The sequence below is a fragment of the Tachypleus tridentatus genome, chromosome 13 (genome assembly GCF_004210375.1).
Source record: "Tachypleus tridentatus isolate NWPU-2018 chromosome 13, ASM421037v1, whole genome shotgun sequence".
In the NCBI taxonomy this organism is placed as follows: Eukaryota; Metazoa; Arthropoda; class Merostomata; order Xiphosura; family Limulidae; genus Tachypleus; species Tachypleus tridentatus.
In genome coordinates this window covers 19,395,436-19,414,694 of record NC_134837.1, presented here as the reverse complement: position 1 = coordinate 19,414,694, position 19,259 = coordinate 19,395,436, and the positions used below count along the sequence as shown (strand labels likewise).

At 36.5% G+C, this 19,259-nt stretch overlaps 1 protein-coding gene across 2 annotated transcripts in view; it reads left to right on the top strand.

The window, feature by feature from the left end:
* Nucleotides 1-817: 817 nt before the first annotated feature.
* The window catches only part of LOC143239762 (uncharacterized), a 59,670-nt gene continuing 41,228 nt past the window's right edge, over nt 818-19,259 (top strand). The window contains exon 1 of one of the 2 annotated variants that reach the window (XM_076481235.1): nt 818-1,036. The gene's annotated coding sequence lies outside the window, so the exon portion shown is untranslated. The remainder of the gene's footprint in view (nt 1,037-19,259) is intronic. The other variant, XM_076481232.1, reaches the window with a different exon arrangement.

Below are 19,259 nucleotides of genomic sequence, written 5' to 3'. Positions count from 1 at the left end.
AGATTGAGCTGTTGAATGTCGTACAAATTTATGTAATATAGCGATACATATAATAAATTTGTACAACATCCAACAGCTCAATCTTTCAATACGATATTTCTACTCCTGACATTTATGTTTATTTCGGATGTTGTGACCTCGTTTATACAAACTAATCAACTTGTCTCTCAGTGGATCACGGGCATATTTACAAACATTCCACAATAAAGTCCGGAGTTCGTCCCGCAGTGAACATATCTCAGCACAATACGTGTCTGGCTTGGCAGTACAATCAACAACTAAATAACTTTATACTTCGCAAAGACATCGTTAACGGTAACATAAAGACCTGGCGTCAATAACTTCTCATTTAGTTTTTCTTACCACGAATGCTTGAGCGTTTCTGGTTTTTGAGAGGTAGTTAATATAACAGAGAAAGTGTACTGCATGTGTCACTTCATTATTAAATGTCTACTGTGTCTGTTTCATTACATACCTCGCCATCTATTGGTAGCCATCTGCATTTTACAAAACATAAATATGATATTTTGTCCACTTGAATAAACCCTTCAGTGCCACAACGGAACGTCTTCGTAACTACAATGCGAATAATTTGGTTACCATAGCCGTGTTGAATATCAGAACAAGGGCTAGTCACTTGTAAAGTTTATAGTTTTTGAGAGATATTTAATATAACAGAGAAAGCAGATAATAACTGAGTTTTTAAAAGTTTCACGTGCTTATAAATTGTACTCTCTCCGCATGCATATTTTTGTTTTAATATATTAAGGCCGAATTATTTTCAGTTGTAAGGGATTATTAAATTTGTCTTTGTAAGAAATTATTATTTACAAAATTGAAAAACATAATTTTGCGTAAAGCTATACGAGCACTGAAAGACTAGAGAGGGGGCAGCTAGTCAACATCACCCAGCGCCAACTATTTGACTAATCCTTTACTAACGGATACCGGCATTGACTAAGACATTATAACACCTCCATCGCTGAAAGGTCGAGAATGTTCGGTGACGGAGATTCGAGCCTGTGACTCTCAGCATGTAAGTTAAGCGCCTTACTTACAAACAAAAGATAAGGTTTACTTGAATCGGTTATTGATGTATATCGCTGATACTGCGTGTTTCCTTTTGTTTTACATGACTCGCCATCTATTGGTAGGCCTCTATAAATTAGAACATATCAATACGATACCTTATTAACTCAGATAAACGAATCAGTGGCACAGTGGTATGGCTGCGAGAACTATAATGCGAGAAGCCTAATTACGATAGCCGTGGTGAACAGAACACAAATAGCTTATTGAGTAACTTTGTGCTTAATTACAAACACACACTTGAATAACATTGCTATATGCACTGGTAATCAAACACACTTGTACACTCTTGAAAAATGTTATGTTAAATAGGCACTTTTTTTTTTTAGAAAGAATTTATTGCGCGATATTGTGTTTCAGTTTTCATAGGATGTTAGTGATACGAACCACCGCTTACAAGTTGTAGAAATGTTCGTACGAGTGCAAATCGTCTGGTCACAGATCGCAGGTCAGTAAGATAAGATATAAGTTGAGTAGTTAAAGCGTTTACTACGCTTTTAAATATTGTGCGCTCCTTGCAGAAAGCATCCAGATAATAAAGTGTTAAGAGGATATATTTCTGCTTATTATGAATATTAGTAAATATTAGTAAAATTAGTAAAAATGTAAAATATAAAACTGTCGCCATTTACTGATTATAGTGACACCATATTGTTTTTCTTATTGTATCAATTAACGTTTTTGTTTCTTTTTCACTATTATTACAAACATGTTTTTCAATATAAAACAACATTAAGTTGAAATTTCAAAACAATGCATAGCTTATATAAGAATTAATGTTATTTCAAATCATGTTAGGTAACCGTCACCTATATAATATACATAAGTATATCAGTACTTATGATAGGGGGCCTGGCATGACCAAGCGCGTAAGGCGTGCGACTCGTAATCCGAGGGTCGCGGGTTCGCGCCGGCGTCGCGCTAAACATGCTCGTCCTCCCAGCTGTGGGGGCGTATAATGTGACGGTCAATCCCCACTTTTCGTTGGTAAAAGAGTAGCCCAAGAGTTGGCGGTGGGTGGTGATGACTAGCTGCCTTCCCTCTAGTCTTAAACTAGTAAATTAGGGACGGCTAGCACAGATAGCCCTCGAGTAGCTTTGTGCGAAATTTCAAAACAAACAAACAAACTTATGATAGGTTAGGTTATTTTGAATTTCGCGTAAAGCTACACGAGGGCTATCTGCGCTAGCCGTCCCTAATTTAGCAGTGTAATAATAGAGGGAAGGCAGCTAGTTCTCACCACCTACCGCCAATTCTTGGGCTACTCTTTTACCAACGAACAGTGGGATTGACCGTCACTTTATAACGTCCCCACAGCTGAAAGGGCGAGCGTGTTTAGCGCGACGGGAATTCGAGCCCGCGATCCTTGGATTGCGAGTTGAGTGCCTTAACCACCCGGCCATGCCGGGTCACACTTAAGAGAGAAGTGGGCGGGATGTTGAATATAATTAATACAAATCAAAATCTCAAACTACCGTAAACAGCATGTAAACGAAACTTTATTACAAGTACTTAACACACACAGCTGAGCAGCAAACAAACCAAATCCAGAGTTACAAGCCACCAAAGCAATTGAGAAAGTCGGTAGAGTAAAAAGAAATTTGTCAATCTGACTATGTGACTGATTGACTAACGTTATTGGAAATGCATAGCTCTCTCCTGCCTTTACCATGTGCAAATCTAAATGCTCCTTATTAAATTACAAGTAGTAACAATAAGCATTTTACAACTCTATTAACAAATCAAAAGTGCACTAGCAGCCAAATTTTATGATTATCAGTACATTCGGTGAGTTGCTAAGTAACAACCTACACTCGTATCACGTACGAGAGCATAACTGCTTATGCGCACGCGCTATATGAATAGTTTACAGCTGTGTCAGTTACCTAAAAAAACGGGAACTATATAGATTTTTTAGATCTAGGTTTTAACTATGACCTAACCTTTGAAAGTAAAGTTTTCAGTTCTATACATCTTACTCGAGGGTCCTGTATTGAAAAAAACAACAAACAACCAAAAGCAATTCTATCATAGCAGTCGGTGTTTAAGACATTAGTTTCCTAAGTGAAGGTGAACGCTACCACTGCCGAAGTCCGACACACGTTGCTCGAGCGATCTGGACTGAACACAAGAATGATAAATTGTATAAGTGATTTTTGCCTTGTTTTCAAGCTAAATGTGATCTTTTGGCATGCATCTAAGGTTATATTTGAAACAATGCAATTTTTAAAATATGCCATTCAAGGTGAACAAAGAAATGGAGAGAGTGTATTTTTGTTTTGAATTTCGCGCAAGCTACACAAGGGCTATTTACGTTAGCCGTCTCTAATTTAGCAGTGTAAGATTAGAGGGAAGGCAGTTAGTCATCACCACCCACTGCAAGCTCTTTGGCTACTCTTTTACCAACGAATAGTGGGATTGATAGTACCTTTTTAACGCCCCCATGGCTGAAAAGGCGAGAATGTTTGGTGCGACGGGTAGTCGAAAACCTTAACCCATCTGGCCATGCCGGGCCAATATGGACAGAGAAAACGAGATGTGTTTATATTGATAACCTATGTACCAGCGAAGAGAGTATCACTGTAAGAATAGAAATTATTTAGAAATAATGCTGAATATGCGAACAAGCCTTAGCTGTTAATTCATTCAGAGAAAATTCTGCCATCCTGACTAGATGGAAGAAAAACTGTCGTAGAAATACCAGCGACACCTCTAAGAAAAACTCTCGAGACTTAGTAACAAAAATACAACAATAAAAAACGATGGGACGATTGTAAAATTTTCACCACCCCCCAGTGACACAGTGGTATCTCTGCTGACTTACACTGTTATAAATCGGGTTTCGATACTTGTGGTGGGCAGAGCACAGATGGCCTTTTGTGTAGCTTTGTGCATAATAACAAACAAACAAGTGTATTTTGTAACTAAATAATAAGGTAATAAGGCACTAACGGGCAGAATAACATTACAACACTTTGTGGTTTTTGATGCAATCTCAAAGTGGGTGTGGCTTTCATTCCTCCCATACGAGTTTTATTTTGAAATTTGATCCAATTACAGATATGTCAGTCATTACGATTTTGGTGTATACATTACGACTATACGCTCATACAGACAAATATTACGACTTGTTGCAACTCCCAAATTATTATATATTATATAGGCCTATACAATAAAGTGATAAATTGTTCCTCCAGGGCTTGAAAGGGGTTAAAGAAAATTTCTAGTGAGATAGAAATACATTTTGTAATAAATAAAAGACATAGTCCAAATGGCTACTTGCGATAATCATGTTTGTGCTTGAAATAATAAAATATTTGTATCTCTAACGTCTACCAATATTTTGAGTGTGGTGCTTCTCCATACTTGGGACGTGGGGAAATCCATAGTTACGTCATCAGTGCTTGTCAGCCAATCAGTGCTCACGTAGATGGGTATTTCTCGTTTTCTAAGCGGCATAGAAACACCAAGGCGATCGTTCACAAGTTGGAAAAAAAGAGACCTCGTTCACCAGATTGTTTTGTTTCTGGCAAATCTAAAACGATTAAAACTGTGAAAGGGCTCTGTCTACAATCATTATGCTCAGTAATTTGAAATAGTTGGCATCTCTGCAATTATAGACTTGAATTGAGTTTGGTCAGTAGCTAATTATTTCTAAATATTCAACAAATTTCACAAAGAGGTTTTTTTGTTAAACAATTCTTTCAGTCCATCCCTCATCAGTCAGATGGCTACAATGTCTTCCATAAGCAAAGTGTGATTATTGCAGCTTCCATTTTCAACTTCCAGCATTGTGTTATCATGCATTTCGTTAGGGCCGCATAATTTGATTACACAGATATATCGGTACTTGGTTGTTGAAACAAAGTTTATAACAGAACAATTTAGCTGTACTACTTTAATTTAGTTTAAACAATCACTAAGTTACAAAAATCACACAAGTTAGGAAATGGATAGAACGATGACCACAACCGCTTTGAGATTACATCGTGTCTAAAACCACCAAGTCTTGTAATGTTAACCCATCCATTTCTACCCCGCTTCACTTTAAACCACCAAGTGTTGTAATGTTAACCCATTCATTTCTACCCTGCTTCACTTTAAACCACCAAGCGTTGTAATGTTAACCCATCCATTTCTACCCTGCTTCCCTTTAAACCACCAAGTGTTGTAATGTTAACCCATCCATTTCTACCCTGCTTTACTTTAAACCACCAAGTGTTGTAATATTAACCCATCCATTTCTACCCTGCTTCACTTTAAACCACCAAGTGTTGTAATGTTAACCCATCCATTTCTACCCTGCTTTACTTTAAACCACCAAGTGTTGTAATGTTAACCCATCCATTTCTACCCTGCTTTACTTTAAACCACCAAGTATTGTAATGTTAACCCATCCATTTCTACCCTGCTTTACTTTAAACCACCAAGTATTGTAATGTTAACCAATCCATTTCTACCCTGCTTTACTTTAAACCACCAAGTGTTGTAATGTTAACTAATCCATTTCTACCCTGTTTTACTTTAAACCACCAAGGTGTTGTAATGTTAACCCATCCATTTCTACCCTGCTTTACTTTAAACCACCAAGTATTGTAATGTTAACCCATCCATTTCTACCCTGCTTTACTTTAAACCACCAAGTATTGTAATGTTAACCAATCCATTTCTACCCTGCTTTACTTTAAACCACCAAGTGTTGTAATGTTAACCCATCCATTTCTACCCTGCTTTACTTTAAACCACCAAGTGTTGTAATGTTAACCCATCCATTTCTACCCTGCTTTACTTTAAACCACCAAGTGTTGTAATGTTAACCCATCCATTTCTACCCTGCTTCACTTTAAACCACCAAGTATTGTAATGTTGACCCATTCATTTCTACCCTGCTTCACTTTAAACCACCAAGCGTTGTAATGTTAACCCATCCATTTCTACCCTGCTTCACTTTAAACCACCAAGTGTTGTAATGTTAACCCATCCATTTCTACCCTGCTTTACTTTAAACCACCAAGTGTTGTAATATTAACCCATCCATTTCTACCCTGCTTTACTTTAAACCACCAAGTGTTGTAATGTTGACCCATCCATTTCTACCCTGCTTTACTTTAAACCACCAAGTGTTGTAATGTTGACCCATCCATTTCTACCCTGCTTTACTTTCTGGTGGTACCACTCTTTTTTTTCCCAATTTTTCTATTTAAACATTATTTTACACTTGTACATACATATATATTTAGAGAAAGACAGCATAGGACTGAAATATGTAGACCTATTCAAAGCTATTATTAAAGTACATGCTCTGTAAATGCGAAGTTTTCTATGCATATACAAATGTCCATAATATGGAACATTGATCGATACACAGTACACAGTCTAACAGAGAAACCCGATTTTAAAAGATATTTCTCGTACTTTTATTAACCAAAAATGTGCGTCATCAAAAAGGACAAAGAATCTCTGACCGGGCTAAAGTATCAAAGAAACTAAACGTTAGCTAAACAGCAAAATCTAGATAAACCCATCTTTTTAAACTGATATTATTCTATTAACATCAGCAGTTTTTCTTCAACAACGTTTTTCTCCAAGACAGGTGAAATTAAAGACAGTTTTTTAATCTTAGTATTTGAGAAGAAATATATATAACTCAACATTATACCAATCTCCTACATTACGATACATATACCTCTTGAAAAGACTCAACATTATACCAATCTCCTACATTACGATACATATACCTCTTGAAAAGACTCAACATTATACCAATCTCCTACATTACGATACATATACCTCTTGAAAAGACTCAACATTATACCAATCTCCTACATTACGATACATATACCTCTTGAAAAGACTCAACATTATACCAATCTCCTACATTACGATACATATACCTCTTGAAAAGCAAATACCTTCACAAATAAAAGAGTTGGAGTTCATACGAGTCCTGAGGAAGGCACAGCAAAAATAGCAAATTGTGTTATTTTCTATTTAGCAAGAAAACAAGTAAGACAGGACCGTCAGAACAGTAGATGGACACGATCAAAACACTTTACTATAGTTTCTTCACTTCTTGTCACTGGAATTACCTTTTAAGCACACATAACTCAGCCAAACAAAATGCAGGGTAGCTACATATTAACGAAACATGTTATATTATTGACTATAGTAATATAAAACGATTTTGATTGAATACACAAGCCAGCAAACCACATGGTGACATAACAGTAACAACTAATATAAAGTTGTGATGGAACGGAATGTATCAGAACTATTTTTTACACTGCTTGGAGTTTTGCAAGCAACGTGATTCCACCGAGAATTGATCGATTCTAAGAAGGGTTTGCAACAGTCCTTTCCGTCATAAAATATTCTTACTCTCAGATTATAAAGATATGTTATTATAAGCAAAATGTGGTGTCTTGTAACAGATGAATATCAGTTAACACAGCGGTGAGTGTCATAACCTTCCACAACATTTGGGTACGTGACATAATCAAGAATATTGTCTGGATATGACGCTAACACAGGTATAGTTTCACTAAGATGAAGTTTCCAGTCATATCTCTGGATCAGTCATCGCGTACTTCAAGCAATTGATAAATGAAATGGGTATTTAAGCTATTCTAGACGAAGAAATCTCGGATAAGTCACGAGACACAGCACCTGTGGACGTTTGTGCGATCCAGATGTTCAAACGGAAGCTTGGAAACTGTCGCCCTCGTACAATAATATGGAAAGCCGCAAGGAGGAGAGGTGGGCTTTAGACATGAAATCTTTATCACAACATTTTTTTTTCTCGCAGAAAAAATATGCACGATTATTGTCAAGCTGCATTGTTATCAGATACAGCATGACCAGACGTGGTGACATGGACTGTAACAACGTAACTGTAACAGCCATAAAATCGTTTTAATATATCTTACTCAATCTTCTGTACATGCTTTATATATATTGAAAACTACGAGCGAATCCCAAAGTTTTTAATTATATATATATAATAAAATATTACGGTTCTCAAACTGAATAATGCTAGATGTCCATCTTGAATTACTGTAACTTTATTGCACATTACTTAGAGTTTAAGGTGCTTCATGGCGTCAAAGAGCCGATCACAAAGCTAATTATTTGGACAAATCTTTTCAGGATAAGGTCTCTCGTTGTGTATGACGATGAAACAGCTAGGTAGTACTACAGAAAGTGATGGCAAGATTACATGTGTTAGTAAAAATACGGGTCTTGTATTCCAGATCCTACAGAAAGTGATGCCAAGATTACATGTGTTAGTAAAAATACGGGTCTTGTATTCTAGATCCTACAGAAAGGGATGCCAAGATTACATGTGTTAGTAAAAATACGAGTCTTGTATTCCAGATCCTACAGAAAGGGATGCCAAGATTACATGTGTTAGTAAAAATACGGGTCTTGTATTCCAGATCCTACAGAAAGGGATGCCAAGATTAGATGTGTTAGTAAAAATACGGGTCTTGTATTCCAGATCCTACAGAAAGTGATGCCAAGATTAGATGTGTTAGTAAAAATACGGGTCTTGTATTCCGGATCCTACAGAAAGTGATGCCAAGATTAGATGTGTTAGTAAAAATACGGGTCTTGTATTCCGGATCCTACAGAAAGTGATGCCAAGATTAGATGTGTTAGTAAAAATACGGGTCTTGTATTCCAGATCCTACAGAAAGTGATGCCAAGATTACATGTGTTAGTAAAAATACGGGTCTTGTATTCTAGATCCTACAGAAAGGGATGCCAAGATTACATGTGTTAGTAAAAATACGGGTCTTGTATTCCAGATCCTACAGAAAGGGATGCCAAGATTACATGTGTTAGTAAAAATACGGGTCTTGTATTCCAGATCCTACAGAAAGGGATGCCAAGATTACATGTGTTAGTAAAAATACGGGTCTTGTATTCCAGATCCTACAGAAAGTGATGCCAAGATTACATGTGTTAGTAAAAAAACGGGTCTTGTATTCCAGATCCTACAGAAAGTGATGCCAAGATTACATGTGTTAGTAAAGAATACGGGTCTTGTATTCCAGATCCTACAGAAAGGGATGCCAAGATTACATGTGTTAGTAAAAATACGGGTCTTGTATTCCAGATCCTACAGAAAGTGATGCCAAGATTACATGTGTTAGTAAAAATACGGGTCTTGTATTCTAGATCCTACAGAAAGTGATGCCAAGATTACATGTGTTAGTAAAATACGGGTCTTGTATTCTAGATCCTACAGAAAGGAATGCCAAGATTACATGTGTTAGTAAAATTGGTCTTGTATTCTAGATCCTACAGAAAGTGATGCCAAGATTACATGTGTTAGTAAAAATACGGGTCTTGTATTCCAGATCCTACAGAAAGTGATGCCAAGATTACATGTGTTAGTAAAAATACGGGTCTTGTATTCTAGATCCTACAGAAAGTGATGCCAAGATTACATGTGTTAGTAAAATACGGGTCTTGTATTCTAGATCCTACAGAAAGGGATGCCAAGATTACATGTGTTAGTAAAATACGGGTCTTGTATTCCAGATCCTACAGAAAGTGATGCCAAGATTACATGTGTTAGTAAAAATACGGGTCTTGTATTCTAGATCCTACAGAAAGTGATCCCAAGATTACATGTGTTAGTAAAAATACGGGTCTTGTATTCTAGATCCTACAGAAAGGAATGCCAAGATTACATGTGTTAGTAAAATTCGGGTCTTGTATTCTAGATCCTACAGAAAGTGATGCCAAGATTACATGTGTTAGTAAAATACGGGTCTTGTATTCCAGATCCTACAGAAAGTGATGCCAAGATTACATGTGTTAGTAAAAATACGGGTCTTGTATTCTAGATCCTACAGAAAGTGATGCCAAGATTACATGTGTTAGTAAAAATACGAGTCTTGTATTCCAGATCCTACAGAAAGGGATGCCAAGATTACATGTGTTAGTAAAAATACGGGTCTTGTATTCCAGATCCTACAGAAAGGGATGCCAAGATTACATGTGTTAGTAAAAATACGGGTCTTGTATTCCAGATCCTACAGAAAGGGATGCCAAGATTACATGTGTTAGTAAAATACGGGTCTTGTATTCCAGATCCTACAGAAAGTGATGCCAAGATTACATGTGTTAGTAAAAAACGGGTCTTGTATTCCAGATCCTACAGAAAGTGATGCCAAGATTACATGTGTTAGTAAAAATACGGGTCTTGTATTCCAGATCCTACAGAAAGTGATGCCAAGATTACATGTGTTAGTAAAAATACGGGTCTTGTATTCTAGATCCTACAGAAAGTGATGCCAAGATTACATGTGTTAGTAAAAATACGGGTCTTGTATTCTAGATCCTACAGAAAGGAATGCCAAGATTACATGTGTTAGTAAAATTCGGGTCTTGTATTCTAGATCCTACAGAAAGTGATGCCAAGATTACATGTGTTAGTAAAATACGGGTCTTGTATTCCAGATCCTACAGAAAGTGATGCCAAGATTAGATGTGTTAGTAAAATACGGGTCTTGTATTCCGGATCCTACAGAAAGTGATGCCAAGATTAGATGTGTTAGTAAAAATACGGGTCTTGTATTCCAGATCCTACAGAAAGTGATGCCAAGATTACATGTGTTAGTAAAATACGGGTCTTGTATTCTAGATCCTACAGAAAGGGATGCCAAGATTACATGTGTTAGTAAAAATACGGGTCTTGTATTCCAGATCCTACAGAAAGGGATGCCAAGATTACATGTGTTAGTAAAAATACGGGTCTTGTATTCCAGATCCTACAGAAAGGGATGCCAAGATTACATGTGTTAGTAAAATACGGGTCTTGTATTCCAGATCCTACAGAAAGTGATGCCAAGATTACATGTGTTAGTAAAAAAACGGGTCTTGTATTCCAGATCCTACAGAAAGTGATGCCAAGATTACATGTGTTAGTAAAAAATACGGGTCTTGTATTCCAGATCCTACAGAAAGGGATGCCAAGATTACATGTGTTAGTAAAAATACGGGTCTTGTATTCCAGATCCTACAGAAAGGGATGCCAAGATTACATGTGTTAGTAAAAATACGGGTCTTGTATTCCAGATCCTACAGAAAGGGATGCCAAGATTACATGTGTTAGTAAAAATACGGGTCTTGTATTCCAGATCCTACAGAAAGTGATGCCAAGATTACATGTGTTAGTAAAAATACGGGTCTTGTATTCTAGATCCTACAGAAAGTGATGCCAAGATTACATGTGTTAGTAAAAATACGGGTCTTGTATTCTAGATCCTACAGAAAGGAATGCCAAGATTACATGTGTTAGTAAAAATTCGGGTCTTGTATTCTAGATCCTACAGAAAGTGATGCCAAGATTACATGTGTTAGTAAAAATACGGGTCTTGTATTCCAGATCCTACAGAAAGTGATGCCAAGATTACATGTGTTAGTAAAATACGGGTCTTGTATTCTAGATCCTACAGAAAGTGATGCCAAGATTACATGTGTTAGTAAAATACGGGTCTTGTATTCTAGATCCTACAGAAAGGGATGCCAAGATTACATGTGTTAGTAAAAAATACGGGTCTTGTATTCCAGATCCTACAGAAAGTGATGCCAAGATTACATGTGTTAGTAAAAATACGGGTCTTGTATTCTAGATCCTACAGAAAGTGATGCCAAGATTACATGTGTTAGTAAAAAATACGGGTCTTGTATTCTAGATCCTACAGAAAGGAATGCCAAGATTACATGTGTTAGTAAAATTCGGGTCTTGTATTCTAGATCCTACAGAAAGTGATGCCAAGATTACATGTGTTAGTAAAAATACGGGTCTTGTATTCCAGATCCTACAGAAAGTGATGCCAAGATTACATGTGTTAGTAAAATACGGGTCTTGTATTCTAGATCCTACAGAAAGTGATGCCAAGATTACATGTGTTAGTAAAAATACGAGTCTTGTATTCCAGATCCTACAGAAAGGGATGCCAAGATTACATGTGTTAGTAAAATACGGGTCTTGTATTCCAGATCCTACAGAAAGGGATGCCAAGATTACATGTGTTAGTAAAAAATACGGGTCTTGTATTCCAGATCCTACAGAAAGGGATGCCAAGATTACATGTGTTAGTAAAAATACGGGTCTTGTATTCCAGATCCTACAGAAAGTGATGCCAAGATTACATGTGTTAGTAAAAAAACGGGTCTTGTATTCCAGATCCTACAGAAAGTGATGCCAAGATTACATGTGTTAGTAAAAAAATACGGGTCTTGTATTCCAGATCCTACAGAAAGTGATGCCAAGATTACATGTGTTAGTAAAATACGGGTCTTGTATTCTAGATCCTACAGAAAGTGATGCCAAGATTACATGTGTTAGTAAAAATACGGGTCTTGTATTCTAGATCCTACAGAAAGGAATGCCAAGATTACATGTGTTAGTAAAAATTCGGGTCTTGTATTCTAGATCCTACAGAAAGTGATGCCAAGATTACATGTGTTAGTAAAAATACGGGTCTTGTATTCCAGATCCTACAGAAAGTGATGCCAAGATTACATGTGTTAGTAAAAATACGGGTCTTGTATTCTAGATCCTACAGAAAGTGATGCCAAGATTACATGTGTTAGTAAAAATACGGGTCTTGTATTCTAGATCCTACAGAAAGGGATGCCAAGATTACATGTGTTAGTAAAAATACGGGTCTTGTATTCCAGATCCTACAGAAAGTGATGCCAAGATTACATGTGTTAGTAAAAATACGAGTCTTGTATTCTAGATCCTACAGAAAGTGATGCCAAGATTACATGTGTTAGTAAAAATACGGGTCTTGTATTCTAGATCCTACAGAAAGGAATGCCAAGATTACATGTGTTAGTAAAAATTCGGGTCTTGTATTCTAGATCCTACAGAAAGTGATGCCAAGATTACATGTGTTAGTAAAAATACGGGTCTTGTATTCCAGATCCTACAGAAAGTGATGCCAAGATTACATGTGTTAGTAAAAATACGGGTCTTGTATTCTAGATCCTACAGAAAGTGATGCCAAGATTACATGTGTTAGTAAAAATACGGGTCTTGTATTCTAGATCCTACAGAAAGGGATGCCAAGATTACATGTGTTAGTAAAAATACGGGTCTTGTATTCCAGATCCTACAGAAAGGGATGCCAAGATTAGATGTGTTAGTAAAAATACGGGTCTTGTATTCCAGATCCTACAGAAAGTGATGCCAAGATTACATGTGTTAGTAAAAATACGGGTCTTGTATTCCAGATCCTGCTGGTGTTGTCCGTATTTTTAGTGACTTTTTTTCTAAGTAGAGTATTACACCCACTAACATTAAATGGCAGGATACACCTATAGATCAGTCTGTGCATCTCAAAACAGCTGGTATGGGTATTAACACTTTTATTGATAAGGAGAAAACAACATTTTAATCTTCTTAGGTCATCTTCAGATTAACAGAGTGAGAATTTGCAACTGACCGTTGCCGGGTACATTTCTTAGAGACGAGAGCATAAACGGGTACGGGATTGTAGGGGGCGTTGTAGTTGGATGTTAGGTTATTAATTGGTATAGATATAAAGGTGTTCCTTTACATTGGTTTAATTTTGGTTTTAGTTGTTGTATAAGCAGGGCTTCTTTGATTTTGCGTTTCCTTATATTTGTTTCCCGATTTAGTATCTGGATGTTTTCTATGGTTATGTTGTGTTTATTTCATTTGCAGTGTTCAAAAATGTCTGAAGGTCTTTTTCTGTGTTCTTTGAATCTAGTTTCCATTTTTCTCTTTGTTTCTCCAATATAGAAGTTGTGGCAGTTGTTGCATTGTATTTTATAAATAATGTTGGTGTTGTGTTTGTCAGTGTAGTTTTTACGTAGTATGAATTTTGTTTTGTACCTTGGTTTTGAATAAATTTGGTGTTTACTGGAATGTTGTGTTTTGTTATAAGTTTTTTTTCCAAGATGTTGGATATTTTTCACTGATGTCGGGAACATACGGTATGCAGCAGTGTAAGATTTTGTTGTTTCTTAGGATTTATTATTGCTTGTTTGTGGTTCATTGTATTGTTAGTCTAGGTGTGTGTGTATTTTGTTTCAATAGTTTTTGGAGAAATCTTATTGATGTTTATGAAGTGTTGTTCTATTTTGTTGATTTCATCGTTAATTTTATCAGGTGAACATAGTTTTCTGGCTGTGTTTATTTGGTTTCTTAATGTGTTGAGTTTTTGTTTTGTTTCATGTGCTGAGTCCCAGGGAATGTGTAGTCCAGTATGGGTTATTTTTTCTGTGGATTTCTCTTTTGAATTGTGTATCGGTTCTTGTGATCTTGAGGTTAAGAAATGCTATTTGGTTATTTTTCCTGTTCACAGGTGAACTTAATGTTGGGATGTATCGAGTGTACGTGGTTGAAAAAAACTAAGTGTGTGTTCTGTAGATGTGAATCCAGCAATTGTATCATCAACATACCTGTATCAGTGTAGTGGTGGGTGTGAGGCTGAATTTATAACTTGAGATTCAATCTGTGTCATAAAAGTATTGGTTAGAACTGGTGACACGGGATTCCCCATACTTAGGCCATTTATTTGTAGGTAGTTTTGGTTATTGAACATATAGTTAATTTTGGTGGTACTGAATTCTATAAGGGTTGCTAATTGGTTGCTGGGATGTGTATCAATGGGTTGGGGTCTTGAATGTAAAGTTCTGAAGCTATTTTGCAGGCTTCAGTTGTTGGAACTTCTGTGAAGAGGGAGATTACATCAAAACTGGCCATTAAAGCTTTATGATTTGGTTGATTAAGAATATATTTAAAATTAAAAGAGTCTTTGAAAAAGGACCCGGCTGATGTTACATATTTAGAAAATGCTCACGCTATATATTTACTGAGGTTGTAGGTAAATGATTCATAGGTCGACATTATGGATCGTAGTGGACAATCGGGTTTGTGAGGTTTGGACGTTCCTTATAGTTGTGGTGTGCATGTGTCAGTCTTTCGTAGGTAAGAATAAAAATTTTCTGAGATTGTGTTGGCTTTTTTCTCATTTGTAGTTGTGTTTTGTTCAATTGGTTTCATGTGTTTTTGTTGGATTTGTGTTTATTAGTTTAAATTTGTTTGTATCTGATAAGATGTTGTTCATTTTTTGAATATATTCATTTGTGTTCATTATAACTATAGCATTGCTTTTATTTGCTTTTAGAATTTTGATGTAGTTGTCTTGTTTTAAGTTGTTTATAGAATTAATATCTTTTTATGTGAGGTTGTTTTTTACTTTTCTTTTCTGTGAAATTATGTTGATGGTTTTGTGTGAAAATTCTTTAAGATACCGTTTTGAGGTGTTTTAGGGAAATAGATGTTTTCAGTTTTACCTGGAAAGATAGACTGGTGGTTGTCGGTGGAATTGTTGTCGAAGTTGTTTTGTTTCTGGTGATTGTTTTCCGTTGTTTTGTTGGTGCTTTTAGTTTGTGTGGAGTGGATCACCAGGCTTCTAGCTAGGTTTTCCAAGTAGGCTTTCATTTCGATGGATGGAATATTTCTAGGTGTTACTACTATAGCTCAGTCTATTTATATTGCACGTGTAACTATGTAATATATCACGCAGATATTAAGAAATTCTCAAGTGCTTCATCTGCTGGTTGGAATAATGTTTTATCCACATTAGTTAAATCTTTGTGAGCCAATTATTGGACCCTTATTAATAAATGTCTTAAGGTTCTTCAAATTACTATGACTGTACCTATATAGAAGGGGTCGTGGTCCTGATTTTGTGTAAAAGTTTGGGAATATATTCATCTTGTCTACATGTGCTGTTATTGTTGAGCGTATTCTATACAACAGAATTATTGTGCTTCTCCAGAACAATAATGTCTTACGTTATTCACAATTTGGTTTTAGTAATCATAAATCTACTGATAAGCATTTATTGCAAAGCTTATTAAGGGTTATACCCCAAAATCTGTTTTGTTTTAAGTCATAGACATTGCCAAGGCATTTGACGACGTAAATCATACAGTTTTACTTTATAAATGTGCTCATTAGAGTTCACGAGGTAATATTTATAATATTAAAAAAACGTACCTAGTAAAAAGAATATGTTACACCACAGTTTAAAGGAATAAACTCCATTTTCTGTAGTCTTCATTGTGAGATTCCCCCTTGCTCAGTACTTGGTCCCCTCTTATCTATTATTTGTGTAAACTATTTCATTTTGGTATGTCCAAATGATGCTCACCATGTGTGTGTATGTCAACGAAATGACTCTTACTCTAAAGATGGATACTCTCGCTGACTGTTTGAAAATAGCGAATAATGAGTTGCTTTTTATTAGTTTGTTTGTTCTGAATTTCACACAAAGCTACTTGAGGGCTATCTGTGCTAGCCGTCCCTAATTTAGCAGTGTAAGACTAGAGGGAAGGCAGCTGGTCGTCACCACCTATCGCCAACTCTTGGGCTACTCTTTTACGAACGATTAGTGGGATTGACCGTCACATTGTAACGCCCCATGGCTGAAAGGGCGGAAATATTTGGCGCAATGCGAATGCGAACCCGCGATTTTTCATAGGTATAATGCTTTTTTTTTCACAGAGGTTCTTTAACCCAAACTTGCTTGAATTAGCTAATCTATTTGATTTATCAGAATCATCGCGAATTAGAGACTGTACACAATATTGCAAGAACTAGTTTTTTAGTCCCATGAAGATCTTCTGTGTATGTTGTGCAGTTACTGTTCATGAAACAAGGTGTGAAAACATACATAACACTTCTATAACAACATCTCAAAAAATAAAAAAGTATAAAGCGTAATATATCTATCTGGCTGGCTGTTCATATACCTTCTAACTCTATGTTAATCTATCTATCCGTGATAGACCATCTATCCATTTGTTTATCTATCTACTTCTATTTATATACTATTTAAATTTTGTTGGCAGATTTGAACGCAGATTTTACTTGTCAGATGTTATTAAACAAACAAAAAACGAGTGATGCTACTCACCTCTTCAAGAATAAATCCAAATTTGTTAGTTCGATGATGGAAAGAAGTTTGAAGAATCGAGATCCAGCATATCGTGTTTAGAGAAAAAGAGAAAATTAGAACTTAATCAGTAAACAAGTTATACGTTTTTACAATACACATAATTTAACGGCAACTTGAATTTTCTGTATTTACGTGCACTATTTTCGGTTCATAAGAAATAATATATCAGGCGACTCGTTGAAACCGAAGAAATAAAAACAGTACATAAACAATATAAGGAGAAAGATCTGTTCCTTTGTTGCTGAGCAGAAAGCTACAGAATGGGCTACTTGCGCTCTGCCCACCATAGGTATCAAACATGATTTTTAGGATTAAAAGCCGTCAGGCTTATCACTGAGCTACTGAAAGTCTCAAAAAGAAAGAAACAATAAGTCCTTAGCTTTTAGAATAAGATAACTTATCTGTAAATGCATACACGAGGGCTGTTCAAAAATACGCGGACTGACGTCATAAAACAAAATGTACTTTATTTAGAAGTTACAGGTCTGGGACTCCTTCAAAGTGCTCTCCTCCCCAACGCACACACTTATCGCAACGGTGTTTCCACTTGTTGAAACAGTCCTGGTACGCTTCTTTTGTAATGTCCTCCAGCTCCTTCGTCGCATTTGCCTTAATCTCGGGAATCGTCTCAAATCTTCTTCCTTTCAAGGGTCTTTTGAGTTTGGGGAACAAGAAAAAATCGTAAGGAGCAAGGTCAGGTGAGTAGGGGTGGGGAAGAACAGTGATCGAGTGTTTGGCCAAAACTCACGAGTTCTGAGGGCTGAATTTCGCAGCAACGCGGTGCATCTTCAATTTTCGGTCAAAATCTCGTAACAAGATCCAACTGATATCCCACACTCTTCAGCAAGCTCCTGACAGTCAGACGTCGATTTGCCCGCACCAGGGTGTTGATTTTGTCGACGTGTGGGTCGTCAGTTGACGTGGAAGGACGTCCAGGACGCTCATCATCTTCAATGGACTGTCGACCATCCTTAAAACGTTCATGTTACTTGAAACATGCCGTACGCTTCATAGCAACATCACCGTAAGCCGTGTTAAGCATAGCAAAAGTTTCAGTCGCAGATTTTCCAAGTTTAACACAAAATTTCACAGCAAGTCGTTGCTCCTTCAGGTCATTCATTCTGAAATCCGCCAAACGAAAAAATCGCACTTCACTTAAAACCGCGTAGCTAATACACAAATGAAGATATCTGCAATCGGGAAATGGCGTCGTAATCAGCTGATCTGTGCGAACCTAGCGACACCAAGCGGATTCCCCTGGAACCAACTAGAGCCGCGCAATTCAAACAGTCCGCGTATTTTTTGAACAGCCCTCGTATAGACAACACAAAATACATGTAAATTTTAATATCTAAACAAAACTCAACACAACAGCATCTTATTATCTTAGGTGATTTTCTTAGTAAGGAAATTAAACTAGCGCTGACGTTTATTGTGTCCATTGTAAAGTTAAGCAGTCTATAAAAGCACTCTAAAAACACAATTATTGTTATCCGTTTTGTAAGAAATATTTCAGATCTCATGCTACCTTTCGAACTTTCTATTACATTTACAACTGGCATGATTTTTCTCCCTTCCTAACACCAAGTTCGAACTATGATTATATGTATTGAAAACATGTATTTTGCTCTATGTGGCTTTAAACAGCACGTTTAAGGAAATCAAAAGCTCTTTTTGAGCCTCCTGGGGAGACTTGATGAATATATGGTCGAATGATATTTGCTACAATTCTAGTTTCTTTATGTGTCTTTCCCATGATAACAGCCATTAATTTCCAGCTACAGTTAGAGGTTAGTGAACTCTTTTCAGCTCTAAACCTAATCATTTGTAAAACTTTGTTTTATATTATGAGGTTTACCTAGCTTCAACACAATGACCTTTTTTTAGCTGAGAAATTATCTTTCGTAACAAAACCATTCACGTTATTGATAAGAACTTTGTTCCTGGTTGGCCTTCCCTGTGGAATTTCAATTTTTTTTTCAGTTTTAAACGCTCGTCTGAGCATTTTTTCCAAAGTTTCAAGTATAGTAACCTTTGGGTGAATATCGTTTAAAAATGTCGTTGTGTGAGAAGCAGAGTTTTTGCATGAATTATTATGATAAATAACACCGTACGCATGCCGTCGGCGCGTGATCTATTGATCAGTAGTTC